Here is a 22,935-nt window from a genome sequence, read left to right on the forward strand (position 1 = left end):
ACTAGAAAGCAGATTTTTCTCAAGTTTCTCGAGTGTTTAATTTTTTCTTTGTTTCCAGTAGAATACTACTGAATAAAAGGAAATCTAAGACCACTGTCTACAAATCAGAACATTTATTTGAAAAGATAGTTGAAGAGGCAGCTAACAGGAATGGTAATGGAAAGTATAGAAAAGTACCTGAAGATATGAAGGGGTCCAGATTCTGTACCCCTGTTCTGTCCGCTGGAGGTAGCACAAGGTAGCCAAGATCCACTCGTACTCACAGGCTGAGAGTTTGCTGGGGAAGTCACAGTCAGCCCTTGTCTACCCTTCTCCCATGCCAACAGCTCAAATCCTTTGCATAGGTCTGCTAACAGGTTCATAAGAAGGCACTCTACCAGTTTTTGATGGCATTTAACTTCTTAGATCACATCTGTACTAGAAAACAAAATGCTCCACAACCCAGTCAAGAGTCATTAGCAAATTACAACTCACATTTGCCTGGCTAACCCATTTGCTCTCTTGAGCCAGGGTGGCCTTGTTCATAATGCCTATAAGAAGACTCCCTAACCCACGCTATTCCCCACATCCTGCAGTGTCTTACCTGAGTGCTTGCTGGCCTAGGTGAGAAGCATACCAAAGAGCAGGCTAACAGCTAAATGGCATGGATTATCATATGATGGAGCTCAAGCATGTGCCTGAGCCCTGTTTAGCTCAGTAACACAGATGTAATCTTATGTGCTACATCCAGTTGGCAATAATTACAACTGTACTAGCCTGCTCTAGATCAAAAATGCAATGGCATGAAAGCCAGTAATCTATAGGTATCTTTCAGACCATAAATGTCAATGAATGTATTAAGTTTGGGTATAATGTGTGACAATTAAAAGGGAAGAAAGCATAAAAAATCTAATAAAATAAAACCTGGTAAATTAAGAAAGTCAGAGGAGGACAATAAAAGGAAAAACAGTACTTGACTGATGTAAAAGCATTTTAAAATTGAAACTGTAAAGCCAGTTAGATGAGTGAATATTCTTTTCAAGATAAAGAAGTCAGTATAGGACCATTTGGGTAAATGGATTTACTTCATTATTAAAATGAAGTTTGGGTCCCACCTTGTGGACCTCCTTGTAGGATAAAAGCCTGAAATATAATGCATTAATGCTTATAGCATTTTATTCTGAGACCTTCAAGAAGGATCTAATGCTGAAGTGGACATGCTTCAATATAAAATAGTCACCTCATCATGCACATGATGGGATAAGGATTCTACTGAATATTTATACAGTTTTCAAAAAAGGATATGCAATAATGTCTTGGGATTACCGTAATCTCTGTACTACCTGGACAGTTTTTCAGCATGTGATATAATTACTATTAGGTTCCAGGTCATATTTTGACCAGTTAGTTTCATGATAATTTCTAGTTGTATAGGTTGTAGAAAACTATGTGCAGAAAAAACTGCACAAAAAGAAAAAATAAATTTACATTCATAGACTACTTTGTGACCTGAGATTAACATCTTAAATCTGAAGACAGAAAATAAAAAAGGAAAATGTGGCAAGTCAGACAATGTTGGAATATGATCTATTAGGATTCAGTTGAGTATTATCTTTTAAGTCACTCAGAGGTAAAGAGAGGAAATAAACTGCTCAGATAAAAACAACATGCAGATTCTGAAAAGATATCAGCTACTCCGGTGGGTGCTGAGGACATAAAGGACATAAATGAAATAAAATGGGCAAAATTTTAGGATGCTATAAATCAAACAAAAATAGCCAGAGTTTGAGAAGTAAAATTGGAAGTAGGTGTTTGGAAACAGTTCTTAATAGGAAATTATTCTTAATGGAACACTGATAAGAAAATAGACCATCCTAACAACTATTCAGCATAAATTTTCCTGTTAATTTAGTATTTGGAGAAGCAGTCCTGCAGAAATGCAGGCAGCTTTTCTGGAGGAACTAAGTGGCTATTCTGGCTTTACTGTATTGCCATCAACCAGATATGCAGCACAGTAGGGAACTATGTTTGGAAAAATCACTTCTGTAGTATGAATGTACAATTCTGTACCTTTGGCTTGCTTTGACATCAGTAGGAACATATTTTTGCCAATAATAGAAACTACATTTGAAAAAGCAAGAGAATATCAATGAAGAATATAAGAAAGTAGAATTATATAGATGAAGAATAACATAGAGCAAATCTGTCACATATATTACATACCTAGCTGAAAAAAAGAAGTATTCTTTCTTATAATGATCTTGTAATTTGGAAATGCAAGTGAATTATATAAAATTATAATACTGGGATGCCCCTGAGTATAGTTTTAGAAAATTACATGAAACATCCAAACAAAATACTTGAAGTTATCCACTTCTCTCTGAGTACATTACATATTCCAAACCTAATGTCTGAAGTACCAGAACTGGTAGTTCCTGTTTTGAGGAAAAGAGTAGTTTGAAGACTTCTGCAAAAAGACATTCTGAAAAATCTTATAGCAGATACTGCAGGTACAACTGTCTGCTAGAGAAGTTTTCATAGACTGCTTCTCCCTTAGTGGTGAAGACACTCTGTGCCCATCACTCCTGCTTAAATAATCATTTGCTGGGGGATTGCCTCTCTATGTTTCCTGAGGAAGTGGGGGGACATAGTTTATAAGAGCTGCTGGAAGCTAAGTTGGAATATGGGAAGGAGAAAATAACTGCATTCAGAAGTTTGGCTGAAGGGGTAGAGGCTTTTCTGGAGGTGGAGATTGGGTGTCTCTGAGCAGGAGTGCAGTGCTGCTGGGAGCCCTTCAGCCTATGTACTCAGTCTATTGAGAGTACACCTAGGCATCATGCACGTTTTGCAGATGGATGGATTAACTAGATTGCAAAGAACAACTACTAAATTTCAGGAATTCATTGTGAAAGTAACCTATGACTAAACTATATGAATATTAAAAAGCAAAACCAAACTGTAGAAACCACTTCTGAGAACAACTTTCATATGTGACTATGGTATAGTTCCGTGGTCTGCACAAGTGAAGTAGAGCAAAGAAGCAGAAAATCTGGGCTAAATGTCATAAACTGCTGTGCAGTTTATCACTTCCTTTTATTTCCCCCCGCTTTTTCCAAGCACATAATTTGAAGATTCCTGGGATAAACTATTTGTGATTAAAAAAAGTAGAGAAACTAGATTCTCTAAAGGCAGGCATTTGGTAAAAAATGTGAAGACAGATCACCACTGCAGAATTGATCTGTTATTATCATACATCCTTTGTTTTACTTTTCTTGATCCAGAATATTTCCTCTTTATTTAGGCAAAACTCATTGAAAACAATGTAAAGCATGACATACCTTTACCACAAACAAGTAACTGTGTCATCATCAAAGAGAGACTCCATAGCATACTTCAACTAGCAACAACCTTCTAACTCTACTTCAGCAGACATTACCTTTTTTGAGACAATAGAGAGAGATACAGGCTTTGAGTCAAATCTCCCTTCTGTTATGCTTGATTCTCAGTGAAAAACTAGATTTATGCCTGTCTGTCCATCCATCTATCTGTCTGCTTATTTATTAAGAATAGCATAATTCTTGTTTTAGCTATTAACTGTAAAACTAAGAAGATATATACAAAATCCCTGTTTTATCCAGTTCTTTGAAGAAAAGGAAAAAGTAAGAAAAAGTGACTTACTCTAGATTCAAAGAAAATTGTCATTACTCATTTCCAGAAAAGTTACTGAGATATAAAGATGTATTTTTTTAAGAGTCTGTGGGGCCTACTGCGCTACAGTAATTGTAAAATTTCAAGTAACGTTGATACTGCCATTTACAGATGAAGCAAAATCAAAGAACACTCATGCAAAATGGCCACAGTAAAAGTCAGTGAATAAAATTGTTTTATTTGTGTTAAAATAAAGTCTGAAAAAGGAAAATTATTTCAATTTTCAGGTAAAGGAGAATCCATAGAAGAACAAGAGTGAAAACATTCTTGGAAAGCAAGATTTAAAAGGCATGTTTCAAAAGAGTTGTATTTGTTTAGTCAAGAGCAAACTGGGGAAAATAATATGACATCTGAAGATCATTGTGAAGAAGATGGTCACCAATTGTCTTTTGTATCCAGTTGTGGAAGAACAAGAAAAAAATTATCTTAGTTTACAGTCAAAAATAACAGGCTACATATTTGGAAAATCCTTCTAAGTACAAGGACAGTTAAAAACTGGAACCAACCTGTCTGTCATTGATGGAACATCTTCCTCACTGGCAATTTAGAATGGATTAGACAAAAAGTTTCTGTCATCAAAATGCTCTTATACCTATCTTCTTTTATAACTGTTGGCTCCACACAATAAATAATCTGGAATATTAAGAAGTAATTTGAAAAATAAGTTGGAATGTGGAGATGAAGTTGGATAGTCTGAACGCATGATAAATCATCATAAATGCAGGTATCATTTTTTTTTTGCTAAAAGATGTATTCTTGAATTTTGTATGCATTTGTATATTTTAATTTTCACTTATTTAAATTTTAAAATTCATATACATATAATTTCTATTTACAGTTCATCAATAAGGATAAAGCATGTTACCTGTTCATACAAGCAGTGCTATTATTCTGCTTACACTGCTTGGTTCTCTGGTCAGGAAGCTGGTCAATACCCTTTTATCTTGGCTTCTAATTCTATCTAGCACACACTCCTCAGGTATGTATACCTTTGTAGGTATTACAGGGAAATATTCTGAATTCAAAACACATATAGTTTCTTTTAAGTCAGATATAGATGACTAGGGTTTATTATTTGACAGAATATCTGAAAAAGTCTGATTCCTAAACAAAACCAGAACTTTGATGGTGAATTTTACTTTCTGTGGTTAAGGGACTATTTTTACAGTGATAAATAAAGTCTGTTAGTAATAAAAATGAAACCTAGAATCTATGCTGTGATAATGGAACCCTAAAGTGAAATTAGTTAGTGATATTAGAAAATATCACTTGCATTTCTGCTCCAAACCTCAAGTTATTTTATTTTTCTGTACTAAAAAACAACATTAAAGAAAATGTATGGTTCATGTTACCAACATTCATGGCCTTGATTAAAACAGGAATAATCCATGTATGTGCTTTTGTTAGAGCATAAAATATATAACATAAGAGCAAGAATATTGAAGGAATGAGGATCATTTGACTATTCAGAATACTGACAGAATTCAGTCTATTCAGAATACTGGCTAGCATGTCTGTGCTTTCTAAGAAATCTGTTAGGTGCTTAAGGACTTATGTGTTCATATCAAACAGTAATTAAAGTCTTCAAATTAAAGTGTTTATCTTCCAGTGGTTTTTCTTGTATTGGGTCTGTGACAGGAAAGGCTGTGAACGTTTGCAAATGGACTTTTTATTGTACCCTCACCCCTCAAATTGTGTTAGAAACATATCAATTATTAGAAGCAGCTGTATTAAAAATGTGAATTGTGTACAGAGAATCAAGTAGCTTTCACGCAGTTAACATCCCGGAGAGGAAGATTAAATAAGAAAAGTAGCACCCCTTCACTTTTGTAGCTTGTTGTGTCTTGTTAACTTGATAAGGAACCAAGGGGTTCCAGTATTACTTTTCTATTTAATACTACACTTGAATCATTTAGATTTACCTGGCTTTGGTTTATGGTTTGTTTTTGGTTGTTTGTTTACTTGCTTGTTTTTGTTTGGTTGGTTTTTTGGTTTTTTTTTTTGTTTGGTTGTTTTTTTAAAGTAGGAAGCATCTGCTTATGATATTTGAGAATTAACTTACAAAGAGACCACCAAAGTCTTACAGCCTTTATAATACAAGCCGATCTGGAGAAAGATTGTTGTAAACTTGAATAGAATTATTCAAGAATATGACTTATATACCACTGCATCTTTATATTAATGCAGTTTATATAGAAGAAAAACAGTATAGGTGAGAGAAGTTTTTGGAGGAACATGTCCAGCAAATAACTTTAGAATGTTTAACTCACACTTTTTTACAAGCATAGGAAAACATAATTCCTGGGTAGAAGTGAATACTGCTTTAAAAAGGCCTCTGAAAGTTATGTGACTTGACTTCTCATGACAGTCAAAGAAGTAACTTACGATCCAAGATGTTTCATGAAGAAAGAATAATGGTTCTAAATTGCAAGATGCCTTGATCAATTGAACAAATGGAGAAAAATGAAAAAAATACTAAGGCTCCTTTTACTTACAATTGAAACCTCAGGTTGTCTGTTTTTACTTGTGACAACTTGCTTCTCAACATGTATATTAACTTAATAGTTACTGTAAACGAACATTCATTTTTACAGTTGAAAATGCAAACTATATTTTAAGCTTTCCCATTTAATATTTTATTGAACAGTTTAAAAAAAACTGCCTGACTACAGAGAGCATTTACTTAACCAGAGGGGATTTATTATGATGAGAAATTTAGTTTTTCTGCATATCTTCAGAGGCCTGGCACAACTACTACAGAAATCAATCCCCAGCAAGGTGCCTGTGTCTCTTTTGGGTAGTATGAATACTCAGAAACATACAGAGTTAATAATATAGAAGGATCTAACCCCCATTTTCAAAGGTGTTAATGAAATTATAATTTAATAATTTAAAAAATATTATTTACAGATTAAATAAGGACATTCAGAAACAGTAAGAATAATTAAAGTGTGGTTAGGAATAAAAAATATATGCACTTTGATTAAGTGTGGTAAACAGCACATATAAGGAAACTGGAATGATATAATATTTATTTAACTTGGCAGGAGAATCTATGATTGGAGGTAGAATTGGGAAAACATGGTGTGCAGTTATTCTGAGTTATTCTGTTTTAGCAGATTTAATAATGTAATGTAATCCCCATATTTAACGTAACCACAATTGGACTGAACAAAGTAGTATAAACTCTACATCAGAAAGAGATAGGCTGGAAAGTGTAAATGTTAGTGTTTAGGAGTGTGGATAATTTTTGTCCAGTTTTGAGAAATAGATAAGAAAACATCATAATTATGAAAATATTTTATTTAGAAAACTAGAAATTGCATTTATTGTAGTTTTGGGCTCTCCGGACTAATAGTGTGAGGTACAGCAACAGTATAAAGAAGTAGTTACTTTATTAATGCAGTTTTTGTGTTACTTTGTATAGCCTGGTTTTCCACTCAAGTTGGCCAAAGCACAGAGAGTTATTTTAATTGCCCAGTTTTTACAAAGAACATTAATAACTCATCTGGGATGCTTTTGGTTGCTTCTTTGAGTGGTTGTGTAGATGGATTTCATTGCTAGTGTGCATGTGTCCCTGGAGTGCAAGGACAAATTATTTGGATAAGCAGAGTCCATTAAATGGTATCAGCAGACTACTACTTGAAGCACCTTCATGTCCACTGTCCTCAGGGCATTAAATAGCCATGTGAGTACAACCATTGATGATTTCATTATTTTCATCATACCACAGAGATGGAAATAATGCAGTACATGCGCTGTGTGATTTACTTAACTTTATTTGTGATAGTATAATTAATTTCATGGAGTAAATTAAGTCCCCTTATGACCATTAGCAAAATATAGTTTGAGTTAGCATACTAGATATATCTCTTTATATATGGATAAAGGAGTCATAGGTTACTGGGGTTTAAGATTTTCCTTAATGTGATTCTTTGGAGAGCAAGGTATCCCATAGTAACATTTCCTCTTTCCAAGAGGAAACATACAGCAGGGGAGGGAGAGACCTCCTTCTTAAACAGTCCCTTAAACAGAAATCAATTGGTTGCTAAATTCCACGAGTAAAGCTATAGTTATGATTTAAGACAGTCTCTCTTATTCAGTGTCCTAAAACCTGTGATTCTGATCTTCTGGGACATATCCAGTATCAGGGTCCATTTGTATTGGCAGAGAAGACTGATGGAGGCAAGAAGAATGTGATTCTCAACACAAGTTGCTGCCCAGGCATGTAGCAAGGGATGAAAGATTCATCAGCAATATGGCATGTCTTTGATTTGTGTATTTTAAAGTCCAGGTCCTAAAAAGATCAATTTTATTACTTGCATACCCTGGCATTCCCCGCAGGGGCCTTGATAGTGACTGGCTTTGTGTTAAGTGCTTTATGTATTTATAGCCCTGATAATAGCAATTGTCTTTGTATTTCAGTACCGTGTCATACCTAGTGCTGAGTGACTTGCTGGCCTTGTGGCTTTTCTTTCTTTTATTCTATAACAAGCTATCTAGCTTATTAGAAACAATAAACACCAGAAATAGGTTCCCTTCTATGACTGATTGCAGAAGCAAATGTACCATTACAAATCAGTGACAGGGCCTTCTGCCTCTACAACTTTACCGAAAGGGTGAGGGGGCTGGCAGTTCCGTGTCAACTATCGGTGCCTCAGCAATTTCATTTGGTATTTCAAATTCAGACTGGAGTAGTATCCATAATCTTCTAACCAATCACTAATCCTCGGGGATTTTGAACTGCCAGCCTGCAAGATGTCTATTTTTACATAGGGATCCATGCAGCAGAGAAAAGACCTTGGATTCCTCATAGGAACTCTAGATTATACTACAGAGTGCTACTCTTCAGTCTTTGTTGTGAAACAAGCAGGAGTTTTCTGTTGACTTTGTGTTTGAGCTGCCTCCTCCCAGAAAAAGTAGCCATCATCACAGCCTGCCTCAGAAGATAAAGGATTGAGGTGTAGTACCACAACAGATCACTGATTCAGTTCACACAAGTCTAAAACTATATGATCAACAGTTCTCAGACTTACAAAAACAACATTGATTTAAAACACTTGGTTATGGTTTTGCTGTTATACATCATATTATAAAGAGCTTTTTACTTCCCAGAGGAGAGATCCTAGACAGCAACAGATCCACTAAATCAGCTTCTAGGTCATCTTTTAAGATCAGTGAAAACATCTCAGCAATTATAGTCTCTCCCAAAACATTTTGTACTTTATCTACATTGTGCACAAAATTGATTAAAAGCACAGCCTTGCAATGACCTGGTACATGCTGCATTAGATGTCTGGGGTACATAAAGAAGTCCTTTCCTCATTAAACTTTGAACAAATGACACTTATTACAGTGTCACCTTCATACCTCAAAGTACTAAGGGTCTGGGTGACAGAGAGAGGGATTTGCTCCCATTCAAAATCTCTGGGATGTTCAGGAGATGCTTTCTCTCCATATAATTATTTCAGTCAGTACCCTCTGTCTTGAACAGAAAGTAAATTTGGGTTTGTTTTTCAGGGACTTCCCAAACGAGTGCCAATAGTTAGTGTGATAATTAATTATCTATTTGTCAACAAGCCATTGAAGGGCAAGAACTTTCATGTGACATATGGCTCTGAGTTAAACCAGTCAGAACCAGGCAACATTTGGGATTAGGGCCGATAATGTTAGAGGCTCTCGAGCATTTCTAACCTTCAGCATATCTAACCATCATAGCAGGGAGTCAACAGGACTGACCTGTCTTCCAGAGTTATGTTTTTCAAAGGGGGACTTTTAATGTGTGCTTGTTCATAACAGATACAAATAGGTGTCTGTTCTAACTAGAGAGATGCTGAGAGCTTCTGACAAAATGTTTTGTTTACCTGTTTAATAATATGGGCTTTGCGTGCCTTTTTTTGTTTGTTTTTTGCCTTTCTTTGTGTCTTGTGAAACTTTCAGTACATTCTCTTTACCTGCTTAGCCAGACATACTCTTCTGAAATAATAATCAGATCTTGCAGCCAAACCCAGTAGGATTATAGCTGGTAGACTGGGCGTTGCTTAGGTGAAATCTGCTGACAGAAACTATTTTGCAACAGTACAGATCATTTTGTGTCAAATAGAGTCACTTTAACTAGAGTTACTCACAAACCTAAATGAAAAGACTTTCTGTTTGAGTATCTTGGCATCATCGGTATCCCTTAACCTCTTCTACTTCAGTAGCATGGGGCTGTGCAATAGCTTTGACACTAAGTGGAGTTAACATATTTTCTCTCAAAGTCCATTTTTTCTGCAATAGCTGCTTATCTTCTTCTGTAGAGCGGTACAATATACCTTACCTTGCAGTAAGATTTCTAAAATGCTGTTTATATTTTTACCTAAGAACGGAGACCTCTCTTACCTATCTGTATAATTCTTTACTAATAGAAACTGGGCTTTCCTGTCTGCTTGAGAAATATTTCTGTGCCTTGTAAAACACATAGTAGGGAAAATGGGAGTATACTGCATGGGTATATATGACTCTCCTACTGAAATAATAGGAAACTCTCAAAAGCTTCTGCTGATTTTATTATGATGTTAATTGTGTCCACTTAAGGTCTCCTGCCAAACTCAAAAAACAATGCCCTTCTCCTTTAGAGGAGGCTTGAACTACTTTATCTTCAGTTTTCTGCTTCATATTTTAGATAGAGTTTACATTGCTTCCTTGAGCTTTATTTATTAGCAAGTAATTTGCTTTGAATAGGGCTGATTTATGTGGATTGGCAAATTTTCTTATCTTTATTTCCACTCCCTACTATTTTTTTAGATTCTGCTTGCAGAAAGGCCAGCAGGGTTTTAAGAGCACAATATGCACGACTGCATCTTTTCCTCTGATGCATCTTCCCTAACAGTGGAAAAGAATGGCTCTGTCAGAATGTGCTCATCTAAGCTTCCAGTTCTCAAGATCTTGGAAGGACTTCTTTGCAATAGCAGCTTCAGCATCTGCCACAGATATCAGGCAAACTGGTGGTTTATTGGCAGACCTAAGAAGAAATAGATTTCCAGACCAGGGGCGATGGAGTCTTCTTCAGACTGTAATTACAGCGCCCCTCTAACAAATACCAAAATTTGCCTCTTCAAAATAGCAATAAATGTTTTAAAATCACAGACAAAAAGTATGGGCAGGAACCAACTTTTCACCTTCTCTATCAATAAATAAATGAGGGTGCATCAGAGGACACTAGCAGTAGGCATGTTCAAAGCAAATAATACAATAAATTATCTTACATGTTCATGGGTAATATACTCACAACATTATGTAACTAAAGACAGTATGGATTAAAGAAGTTCTCATTGATCTAAGGAGAGACTGCACAAGACCCTGGCAGAGAGATCTAGTAAAGGTCACTAACTAGACAAACCACATCAGGTTCAGGAAACCCTCCAAGCTAAAACAAAGTTGGATGCTGGAACCTATGGGCATTATCAAATGTGCTTGTCCTGGGCCTGCTGTTCACTGAGAGAATATTTGGATAAGAATTGGTTTATGACAGCTGTTGTAGATAGGTAAATGGGCCAAGTGTATGCCTGGCCTGAACCAGTCTGACCTCTCTAGTATTCTTAAAGTAAAGTTTATTTATGTATCTTGACCTACTCAGTCTTTGCAAAAATGAAACAAAATACTTTTAGGACCTTGCCCTCTTTAAAATTCAATCAACTATAGTCAATTTCAGTCATTCTCATTTCTTTTACTGCACACTCAGCTTTGCTAACTTCATAGTCTGTAGTATTTCAAAGATTTTATAACATGTTAATGAAATGCCTCTACTTCTCCTCTTTTTCCTCACTTAATTTTGCCTTCACCTAAACCAAAATTTCTTCATTTTCATCTCTCTAGAAACTTGTTGCTACCATTGTAATTCTGAGTAGTGACTTGTTCCTTATGCTGGCCTTCAGATTTTCTTTATTACAAAGGAAATCTTTGAGCCTGCCAAAGAGAACAGCAAGAAAATTAATAGAAAATCTGTGGGATAGTGTTGTTTCCATCACAGTAATTTGGGAAGAGGAATTTCATTCTGATCCTTGTAAAGTGAATAAATCAAATCCACAGATCTATTCCAAAATACAGCAAGCCAGGATCAAAGCCTTTGGACATTCTCAGAAATAACTTTTCTTCTCTTCCTTTAAACTTAGGAAGTTGTCCTGACAGCTTATCCTCCTAAGTCACTTAGTAAGGACAAGGAAATTTAATGGGAAGTCTCTATTTTTAGCAGAGATTAAGGTGGTCAATACTTATGTTCAGTTCCCTGGTTAACCAGAAGTCCTTCCAATTTTCAGTAGATAGGCATAGATGCAGCGAGAGCTTGGGGAGGGGAAGAATGGATGGAGGAACAGGGCAGGATCTAGAACTCACCGTAGTATCCTTTTAACCTGTGCCTCCTGCTTCTGGTAAATCTGCACCTGAACAGCCAGTGCACTAAAAAAAAAAACCCCTATCCTGTTTGTTTTCTTATTTCTACCACCTCAGGTGTTGAGGAAATGAAGGCATACCTCTGTACCAGGGCTCTGTCTCTTTAACTTTGTATGTACACCGACAGGCACAGTAGGAACCCATTCTGGTTTGAACATACTGTAGTGCAAATGGCTGACAAGAAAAGAAAGGAAGGAATTCACATTTTCTGTTCCTTTTGTGGCCTCCTGGAATGATTAATATGTCTTTAATGAATTCTATAGGTATGCTTTATTTAAATTAAATGTTGGTTTTTTAACAAGACTGCTTAATTATGAAAGTAGGGAGCCAGTATTAAAGTTAAATTTACTATAGTATTTTAAAATAACACAATAAAAATACTGAGTTGCACGTTTTTTTACGCCAAAGTTTTAGATAAAGTCAAACTGCTGAAGGGGTGGAAGTCACTGGCAGAGCAGTTGGAACTATAACCTGCAGAATGTGGAACCTGCTTCTGATAGCTTTTCCTTTTCTCTTTTAATGTACTCATCCAGTTTATGTTAATGACTAGTATGTTCAAAGTTGAAAAATCCATTGGGAGATGAAAAAGCAGGTAATGTCATTTGTTCTCTTCAGGTCCATGAATGAAATCTGTAAGAGGATGAGATGTACTAGTTCCAAAGTCTTGAAGGTTGTGCTAGCCAGAAACAATCATTTAAGTTCACCAACTAGCGGTGATCACTTCTTGCTGAATGAATCTGTTTTCAATGCAGCATGTTCTGATAACTTTTTTTTTCTTAAATATTATGTACATTTATGGTTATTTAATTTAACTGATAAAAAATGAAGGGCTCTTTATTACATTTGGATTGAATTCCATTTTCCATCTACACACACACTTTTATAAATTATAATTGGAAGACCAAGTCATGGTAAAGAGAAGCCATTAATTTTATATTATAAAATGTAAAGATTAAGAATCACAAGTTCATTATATAGATGGTTAAATAAAAATTGTACAGGCATGAAATCACAATCTGGATAGCAAAAAGAATCATATTTTGTAAAGGGGATATATTTAGTTGAATAAGGGCCTTTAAAATAAAAAAAAAAAGGAAATGTAAAACCAGACCAAAATAGGCTTACTAAGACAAAGCTCTTATCCTTTCTGTTTTAAAACGTAGCTAGAACTGATAATTGAACTCAGGGACACAAACCAATTCATCCAGTCTGCTTATAACATGCACTTGTAGTTCTGGGTCCTAAACAAACACAATATGGGCCTTGCAAGTGCTTTAGAAAGTCCTGGTTAATAATCAGTTGTCCAGGAGTCCCCTCTGACCCGCACAGGCCCTCCTTCGTTTTAGAACAAAACCCCAGCAGCTGTTGCTTATATGAGCCATCGTGGGGCAGAAAGTGCAACCCTTTGCTGCTGCTGCCACCGCCTCCCTCGGTTTCCTCGCTGTGTGTAGGGAGAGAAACCTGCATCTGCAAATTACATTCAGAGCAAATCAAAGAAAGCTGGGCAGCTGAGTTACTGAGACCTGCCTCAGAACAAGGTAGAAGGAGATGACCTAGGGTTAGATGACTCTGACTATCAACTGTGTTGCCTTGACAAATAGTAATTGCTTGACAATTGCTCTAGGGTTGGAAAACATATATTATCATGTTCATGCTGTATCCACTGATAGAGATTGTTTTCATTACACCTACTGGATATTTCTAACTCCACTGAACCTACTGATATATGAAAACAGATAAGTTCAAACTAGAGGTCTCGAACTTGAAAGTCTGAAACTTGAAAGTCTCTCCTTTGTTCGAGTTATTCCTTTTGGCTGGCGGATGTCTGTCTTTGACTCAAGAATCGGTCTATGTCCAGCATCTACAGTGGTCTTTGGAATGCTTTTTTCTTTTTTTTTTTTTTTTGAATGCTGTCTTTGTTGGAGCTGGAGAAGTTTCAGTGAAAGAATATCCCGGTTTTGTGCTTTGTGAATGCTATTGTAATAATTATTTCCTTGTATAGGTTTCAGCATTAAGGCTGTTGAACACATTAAAGAGCAGTCCACACTCACAGCTCAGTATTTAAGGCATATGCAGAAGTTCAGCAATAATTACATATTTTATACAGTGTAAGAACTTAAATTTTTTGGTCTGTAACAGAACCTCCTTTTGAACTACTGCCTACAGTTACTGTTTTCTCCCCTTTCAGCAAAAGTTTTAGTGATAATATGAACATGAGCCTCTTTCAGTTGAAAACAATTTTATTTTATTTGAAATAATGTATTCCTTTTTCTGAAAAGTTGCTGGGACTCTCCCTGTAATAATATCTTCTTATGCTTTTCCTTATTCCTTAACACATCTGCTTAAGTATCAAGAAACTTCTCAGTTCAGGAAAGGCTGTAGAGAAATACACAAGATTATAGGAAATTTTGGGGAGTATAAATTGCTAAAATAAAAGAAAGGAAGGGTAGGCAGTATGCGATGTATAGCACTCATGTGGTTAGAGAGGTGTATGCTCGCTGTATTAAAGGAAAGGCGGCAGGAGTCTGTCAGAGGTCAATACATAGTCACTCATGACCTCAGGGGCATAGACACGTAGAATCCTTGTGACATGATTTGCAAGAGAATGTGTGGGCTTTGATTCATTCATTTACACACCAGCAGAAAGCAGATAGGAGAGTGCTTTCTTATTTGATGAAGACTTCAGTCATCCAACTCAATATCTTCCATTGAACTCCTTATCTTTCCCTCCATTTTCATGTGCCTCTTGCGTGTTTCCAGCTGGCTCTCCCTTTAGAAGGATGACTCTTATGCATGAGAAAAGGAGAATTTTGCTACTACCTCTAAATTTTTTGTCATATGACACAACCTTCCATGATTTTAATTCTTACTTTCAAATGGAGTATCTGCCAGTCTATATGTTGAAACCGTGTATTATTAACAACTAAAATTGTAATACCTAGGTGTAACATACAGCTTTTTATCTATAGACCTCAAGCTTCTTTTAAGCCTGGAATGAGATTTTACTCCTTGTAAAACTCTCAGAGCTCAAGTAGAAGTGGCTGAGGCAAGATTAAACAGGATTTATACCTTCTCACTGTTGGGCCTCTTGACAGCTCTTCTAGCCTCCAAGTGCCACTGACTCAGCCCAGCGTTCATGCAGTGCTTTGTACTGACTCTTCCACTGCATCCAAAACTTCCCCTATTCCAACAGGAGGAGGCTCATGACTTCCTTCCATAGTTCCTCCAGGAGGATCCCTGGTGAGATATGAGGCTTTTAGTGCCCTTTCCCAGTTCAGGTCTTCATATCTAATGTGAAGAGTGTGGAAGACTGGTGAGGATTTCAGTCACTGTAATTTTGGGTTTCTTTTTTATGTGGGGATATGATACAACACGAGAACTCTAAGAGAGATCTTCATAGCTGGATTAGCCTTTTGACATTCAGGAGTCACAGCTAACTAGGTGCCTTGCCTCAGGAACGGTTTCAGATTTTTCACTTATTTCAGATCTTACCTATTTTAGGCTTTTTATAACCCTAGGATGTGTGGCATTGGTGCTTCCTATAAGCATTATTTTGTCTCTTAGATTCAGTGAGAGGTAGAACAGTTTTAATTGTCCCTATCTTAGAATCAAAAAGCCAGTGGTGAAATTCTGAGTTGAGGACAGGATTATGGCCCTTGTTTAAACTCCCATTCCAAACCTTGGCCAAAACACCATCCATCTTCCACTCTGATGTAGATTTAACATCAGCAGTATGATTTAACTTGAAGTGTATGTAAGACCAATAAGTAGCAATCTGCGCTCAGATGGTAGGATAAAAGTGATTATATTCTTAGTGTGTTAATCAGTTCAGTTTATTTAGCGTGTTCAGGAAATTATCCTAAATTGCTTAATTTCTTTTTTAATTTATTTACAGATCTACTTTACCTGTAGTGCTGACCTATTGTGATAGTTGTTTTTATGACTTGCATCAAGTGTGAAGCATTCAAAGCCATGTGTCAAAGGTAAGTTATTTCAATAATATTGTTATTCATATATGTCCCTAAAAATATTGTGTGTTTTTTTGGGAGAAGTTTTTGTCGCTCAGTTGAAGGCTCAGCTTTGTTGATAAGTCACAGTCCTAACTAAAGGATGTTATGAAGCAGTATGAACTCCTGCGGGGAGCTCTGAAAGAGATTTTCTCCCAGTGCTTGCCAATATACTGAGGAAGTGTGTGTACTGCACCAGCTTTTAAAATAGTGCAACCTGATCCTTTCTTTACAGCTCAAGGGGTGGGGGTGGAGAGCAGAGGTGAAAGAATAGTAGTCCAGATCCTTCTTCCCATTTTGGGTCTGGTTTTCTCTATTGAGTGAAGAGAGCATTAACTGTGCATGACCATAATGAGAAGGTACCCTCTGCTCTCACCCTTCACATTTCTTATGACATAGGCCAGGTTTAATCTAGTCTGTGTTAGGAGAAACTAAATACACTTTACATTGTCATAATGAGCTTCCCCCTCATTTTCATTTTCCCTCACTGGTACGTAAATCATTGCTTGTAAGGGATTGAAATTTGTAGGAGTTATGAAACCAAAGTGATTGCACTAATGTAGATAGTTAGTCTGCAGTGTTTGTCACTCTGCTTAGTGTTGTAAAGCTAAGATGAAATGCACTTCAAATCAAAAGAGACTATCTAATATTTCTCCATCCAACTAATAAAAGTAAAATTGGCAAATTAAAGAAATTGCTAAACAAATCTTTTAAAACGAGGATGGACAATGTGCAAGTCAGGAAATGGTTTTGTTGAGAGTTTCACTTGTGGATAGGTTTTTAAAAGTTATCCAGATATAGGAGCTTATAGATTTAACTTGGAAAGACTACCAAAATTAAAATTTAGTCAGTAGTTGTGACAGCCAATCAGTACACTGTCATACAGTGGAATCTTTGTGAAATTTACTGTTTTATAAGAAAAGATTTTCATGCAAATACCACATTCAGCCCAAAATGAGGATACTAAGAGTCCTGAAAAAGTACAGTGGTCTCGATATTCTGTTTTGATAGCTAGCGTTGCCTAGTTCTCAGCACATTTATTTTTTACTTCTTCATGCAGTCTAAAGGCATATTTCTCATCTGATGAACTACTACTGATTTCCTAATTTCCATTCCTCTTTTACAAAATATTTGTTTGTACCTGTAATCCATGCTGAGAGCACTTTTTTAATCTGTGCCAGGTGTATATTGTGTACACTTTATGTATGCATTTTGAAGTAATGCCCTGATTAGCTGATATCATCTATACTTACTCAGAATGTTAGCTCTACGTGTATAAAATATGAATGAAAACTACTACAGTGCTTAAAAATATTCATAAATATATATTGCTTTTTATGAAGCATTAATGCCAAATTTGAAACTATTCTATCACAGATCTATCAATATAGCTAGAGGATAAGACCCAGAATCCAGAAGCAGGTTTAAGAGAAGGAACTGAGGAAAGTAATACTGCTCATTTCCAAATACTAGAAATGAAACCTGCATAAAAGTTTATCCAAGAATGCTATCAGTCTTCAGTTAGAAGGATCATGCCATCACTGGCTAACTGCTGAAGGAAGAGAGTTTTCTTTTCTTAACCACTTTCCACAAAACACCAGTTACTATAAAAGGATAGCTGGAGCTGTGCTGCTTTCTTCCTGTGCCTCAGGCTCCATTTTTTTAAACTTTTTTTTCTCCCCCCGGTATCTTATTCATTGTAAATAACTACTGCACTTTCCTGCTGTTAATAGTATTGTCATATGGCTGCAACAACATAAAATGGACACTTTGGATAACGTAAGAGCTGGGTAGAAGCTTCTAAAAAGCAGTAACTGGACTTGCAGTCTTGTTAGTTATGCATGGCTGCTGCTTGTTAAAGTGCTACTGTGCAGAAGCTGAAACACTGGAACTGCCTGCTTGCAGAACCAGGAAAACTATGCTGTCTGAATCAGTCAAACTTCCAAATGCAAGTTAGTAACACCCTTTACAAATGAAAAGATATAAATATGTTTAGAGTTTTAAAGGAAAGGTTTAGAAATCCATAGCATTTTCTCTGGTCACCAGAGAAAACTGCTTGTTATCATCGGGAATTATGGGACTGCATTTTTTTAAAAGAACTGGTGGGTGAAGTACAGACTTAGATGGCAAAAAAAAGTTAAAAAGTATCAGGCAGCAAATGGTACAGTCAGAGTGGTCGCAGATACAAAACTACAGCAGGAGTTGACTGATAATCTTTTTCAAGTGTGAAAAAGGAAAGGAATGGTCATTCAGATAATCATGTGCTAAATTACTCATTTATGTACTTCAAGTATCAAAAGAAAAGCATACTTAAATAAATTAATCGTAAGCAAATCTTATTTTTATAAACAAAAAAAATATATTGATCTTGCAGACCTATAAAGCCTTCATACTCTAACATAAAATTAAATAAAATTACATACTGTATATATTAAAATACAAGTTTCAACTTCCCAGTGAGTTAATACAAATTCACTTTTCTTTGAACTCTAGTAACCCAATTCTAATCTCCAGTGCTTTTTGATAGTTAAACCAGAAAGAGCTATCAATATGAGAAGAAGTGTATGTGTGTGTGCATAGATTTATACACATACACACACACATATATATATACCTTGTTCCCTTAATGGGTTAATTTAGGATATCATATGTAATACAGAGAAAGTATGCTGATATTTTAATTGCTGAACACCAATACTTTTACATGTGGAATATTGAATTGACATTTGTTTATCATGTCTGGGAATGTGACAGATCTATGGAACAACTAACACCAATTCAAGGCCAGAATATGAGGGCAAAGTGGGTTTGAGGCACACAGAAACTTAGCTCATGGTGATGGGAGTTGGCTCCAGTTTCTATGCCTTAGTCAATTAAGCCACATCCCTGCCCAAGCTGCTTTGTCAATCCACCTAATACATCTACCCACCTTTTGTTTTCAGAAAACAGGCAGTGTTGGGGCTTGCTTTCTACTGTTGCCACTTTGATTTCTCTCTGTGACAAGCTCCAGAGCCACGAAGGCAGCCTGGCAGCCAACACTCAAGCTCCAAGTGCAGCAGAAGTAGGGAGGCTGCAGGAGCCAGTCACAGCTCTCGGGCACTGGCCAACCCATTGCCTGTAGAAGTTAGCATGCTTAAGTTGACATTGATCCCTCAAGGGACTAGCTACCAGCTAAACAAAACTGGAGCACAGGGCTAGCCAAGCATAGATTCTCTGTGACCTTGTGTCAGGTCCTGTCATCCTGTTGTAAAAGCCAGCTATGTTACCTCCTTGCCCTTTGAGACTCCCAGGGAATCCCCAAGTAAAACGGGGGGGAGGGGAGTTATCTACATCTACTTGTCTCTGGCCCAATCTTTTAAAAAACAAACAAACAAAAAACCAAGATGATGGAATGCTTTAAAAAGGCATATTAATTTCTTTTATGAAGGCTTACTACAATAAAGCAAGAATAATTTGGTCCATTAATTATAGATAATGGAAAATGTGGAAGTATCTATGTGGTTAAAGAAGTGAGCATACTGTCATTGATGCTATTATGACTGTCGTATACAGCTGGGAAAGGCAGACATTCAAATATTACTGGTAGATAAGAATATTTAGAAGCCAGGAGTTCTATAAAGGCTATTAAATATGCTGAGGGTAGAAATCCTCATTTGCTTGTGCAGAGGAAATAGAGCAAAGATACACCACAGCAGAGAAAGCTAGCAGGACAAAGGAGATACTATTGACTCATTCCAGACTGCCGACTTAGCAGCTCAACTTTGTTTCCTTTTAACTTTTGTAACAGTAGGAGCTCAAAGCTTCTCAGTCTATTTTCTGCACAAATAGAAACACCCAGACTTCAAAAAGTAATATGCTTTGAAGAAACCCAAACCATTAACACATTAAAAACTGTGTGTACTATTAAACAGGGCTTCATGGTTACTTGAATTTTGCAACAAGTAAATGCTGATGTTTTAGCAATAATTTTTACACTGCTGCATTCTGGCAGACAATTCTTGAGAAATATCAATGTGTGAAGCACTTTTTGTTGTTTTTAGTGTGATACAGTTTTATTGACTTTGCAGTGGGTAAGTACTGCTTCAATATTTTCACAGACTGAGTAAACACTACAGACACTTTTTCCCAACACAGTAGCATATTGCAACAAGTTTCTAACTCTATAACATTACACTTGTAACGCTGGGGAAAGCATACCATGTGTGGAATTTAGGTTTTGTTCTCGGTACTTAAATCTATATCCCTTTTAAAAAAAACCTTATTGTCCAGTCTGGACAATGGAGTGTCCAGGGCCATCAATATGACAGCTTCTACGCCGACGGTTTCCCTGTGCCAAAGTCACTTAAGGAGCATGTTTCCCGGCGAGAGACCGGCCCCCGCGTCCCGGCTCGCTCTCGGAGGGGTGTCCCGGACTCGAATCAGCGGTGTAACTTCACAGACACCCCACGCTTACAAATACGCCTCGTCTCTCCCACTAGAAATCCCTTCTCGGGCGTACAGTAAGCGCTTAAAACGTCAGAAAACGTCATAAACGCAAACTAATCGGCATCGTGTCAACCACACCGGTGCTGGGGCGTGTGAGTTGGATTTAACTTTCGCAGTGTTTAGTCTTGGGCTCGGCGGGGCTCTGCACGCCCCCCCTCTCCATGGGGCCGCGCACGGCCGCGGTGCCCGCGGGGCGCGGAGCGGGGGCAGGAGCGGGCGGGGCGCCCGTGTTCTGCCGCGGCGTCGGGGGGCCGCGCCCCCCCACCGTTGGCGCGACGGGCTGTCACTCAGGCGACGTCACAATACGGCTGTGTGAGCGCTGTAAACACGGGCGGGCGTGTGTGTGTGTGAATGACGCGGGGGAGCACCTCCCCACCCCCCGATCTCCCCCACCCCAGTGTGCCACCGAGCCGGCGCGGGGGGGGGTTGTGTGTGTGAGGCGCGCCCCCGGTTGTTTCCCTGCGCGCATGGTAGCGGCACGAAAGGTAGCATCACTGGAGCAGGGGATGATGTAATTCTCCCTCCGGCCAGTGACTGCCTGCGCTTGCACCGATCCGACTTGCAAACCGGAGGGGGGGGGTGTTTTACGCGTGATCGTATCAACATCTCCTGACCGCGCACCCCCACCCCCCCTTTAAACCCCGCTCCGCTCATCCCTCCCCTCCCCGGGGCACGGAGGAGGGATGGGGTTGTGGGGGAGGAGGGGAGCCCCGCGCCGTGTGTGAAGGGTAAACACGCCAGTGAGAGCCGCGCCGAGCGGTAAACAAGTCTAAGGTGCCCTCCCGCCGCACGGCAACTTGCAGCGGGCGGGGTGTCCCCCCCCGCACACACACACGCACGCACACACACTTCCTCTTAACAAAAGCCCGTTTAATATCAGCGTCAGCTTTTGTTCGGCGGGTAGCGGCAGCCGTCCCCTCTCCCGATCACCTTATTTCACCAGTCGCCCTCCCCGGTCAAATCCGCGGGGCCCCCACGCCCCGTCCCCCCTGAGCGCATCCCCACTCGCTCCGTGGCGCTGTCCCCTCACCGCACTAAGCGCCCCCGAACCTCCCCCCCTTCCCGGAGCTCCCGGTCCCTGCTGCCCGCTCTCTGGAGCAGCAGGCAGGTAGGCAAGCAGGCAGCCCCCCAACCCCCGAAAAGGCAGTAGCTAAATGGCACTTACTGTCGGAAGAGAGGGTGAGGGGGGAAGCTCTTCTCTCAGTGCAAAAGCAAAACAGCCGCTCGCAGGACGTTGTCAGTATAGGAGATAGTGAGGGGAAAAAAAAATCTTCCAGTAGCGGGAGGGGTTGGGGGGGGAGGGGGAGGAAGGAGGAGGAGGATTCGCCTTTTAACCGGAGAAAAATAAAATCAAAAAATAACCGTGTGTGTCCCCCCCCCGATTGCCTTTTTTGTGCAGTTTCAGCAAAGCTGCGAGGAAGTTGGTCCTTTTGTTCCACTATTTATAGATTGCGTCAACATTGCGAAAAGGAGAAGGCGGAGCGGTGGCACTTACTCCTCGCCGAGGGGTGGTGGGGGGAAGATATCGGGGTGGAGGGGCGGAGCGGGGCAGCGAGGGGACATACAAGCCCAGCGAGTACAAGCTACTTCAGGGCTCTCCCCCACCCGCCGCCGCCGCCGCCGCCACGACCACGGGGGGAACCGGGCGGTGCAGCGGCGGCGGTAGAACCGCGCCGCTTCCCCGCCCGGCTGCCGCCGCACAGCACCGCCCCGCGGGCGGCGAGGCGAGGCGCGCCGAGCCGCGCGGCGCGGCCACGGCGAGGGCCCCCTCACTTGATTCGGTGCTCGCCGGCTCGCCGGTACCCTCCGTCTCCATCTCCGGTAGAACCTGTTGCGAACCCCCTCGGCTGGGAGCTCCGAGGGCAGGTGCACGCACGGTCCGGCTCCGTTTTCTTTACGAGCTGACCCCGAAGGGTTAATCTGGGGAGCCGAGAGGAAAACATTTTAAAACCTGGGGGTCGTGAAACGTAAAAGTCTCTTCTCCGCCACCGGAGAAGGAGTGGGAGCGGGAGGAAGGGAACCATCGCTTTGCTGGCCGAAGGCCAATGTTTCTAAACTGAATGTAAACAAAGAAAACTGCAAACACCAGAGGAGGGCCTTCCACTGCCGCCAAGGCTGGGGGAACGTGTTCCCAAAGGGGTGCCGAGCTTTGCCGACCCCTCGTTTCCCTCCTGATCCTTAGCGTTCACGGTCACCTCGGCTACCGCCCTCGGGTGCTGCGGTACGGGGGGAACTTTCCGACGGCGCAGGGTAGCAAATTTCGGGGAAAAAAAATGTATTCTTTTTTTTTTTTTTTTTTTCAACTCGGATTTTTGGTAGGTTTGGG

The 22,935-nt window shown here is 39.2% G+C and overlaps 2 long non-coding RNA genes across 4 annotated transcripts in view; one reads left to right on the plus strand and one right to left on the minus strand.

Annotated features, from left to right (window-relative positions):
- Window positions 1-22,056, minus strand: part of LOC108497429 — a 76,733-nt gene extending 54,677 nt beyond the window's left edge. The window contains exon 1 of the long non-coding RNA XR_001874828.1: window positions 21,775-22,056. This is a non-coding gene — a long non-coding RNA (uncharacterized LOC108497429). The remainder of the gene's footprint in view (window positions 1-21,774) is intronic.
- Window positions 1-22,935, plus strand: part of LOC108497428 — a 55,539-nt gene that overhangs the window by 26,306 nt on the left and 6,298 nt on the right. The window contains exons 8-12 of one of the 3 annotated variants that reach the window (XR_001874820.1): window positions 3,915-4,411; window positions 4,526-4,666; window positions 7,224-7,375; window positions 16,013-16,100; window positions 20,394-20,693. This is a non-coding gene — a long non-coding RNA (uncharacterized LOC108497428). Of the gene's footprint in view, window positions 1-3,914; window positions 4,412-4,525; window positions 4,667-7,223; window positions 7,376-16,012; window positions 16,101-17,501; window positions 18,829-20,393; window positions 20,694-22,935 lie in introns of those variants that run through there. The other 2 variants (XR_001874818.1, XR_001874819.1) reach the window with 2 other exon arrangements.

The sequence above is a fragment of the Lepidothrix coronata genome, unplaced genomic scaffold (assembly GCF_001604755.1).
Source record: "Lepidothrix coronata isolate B3197 unplaced genomic scaffold, Lepidothrix_coronata-1.0 Scaffold48, whole genome shotgun sequence".
In the NCBI taxonomy this organism is placed as follows: Eukaryota; Metazoa; Chordata; class Aves; order Passeriformes; family Pipridae; genus Lepidothrix; species Lepidothrix coronata.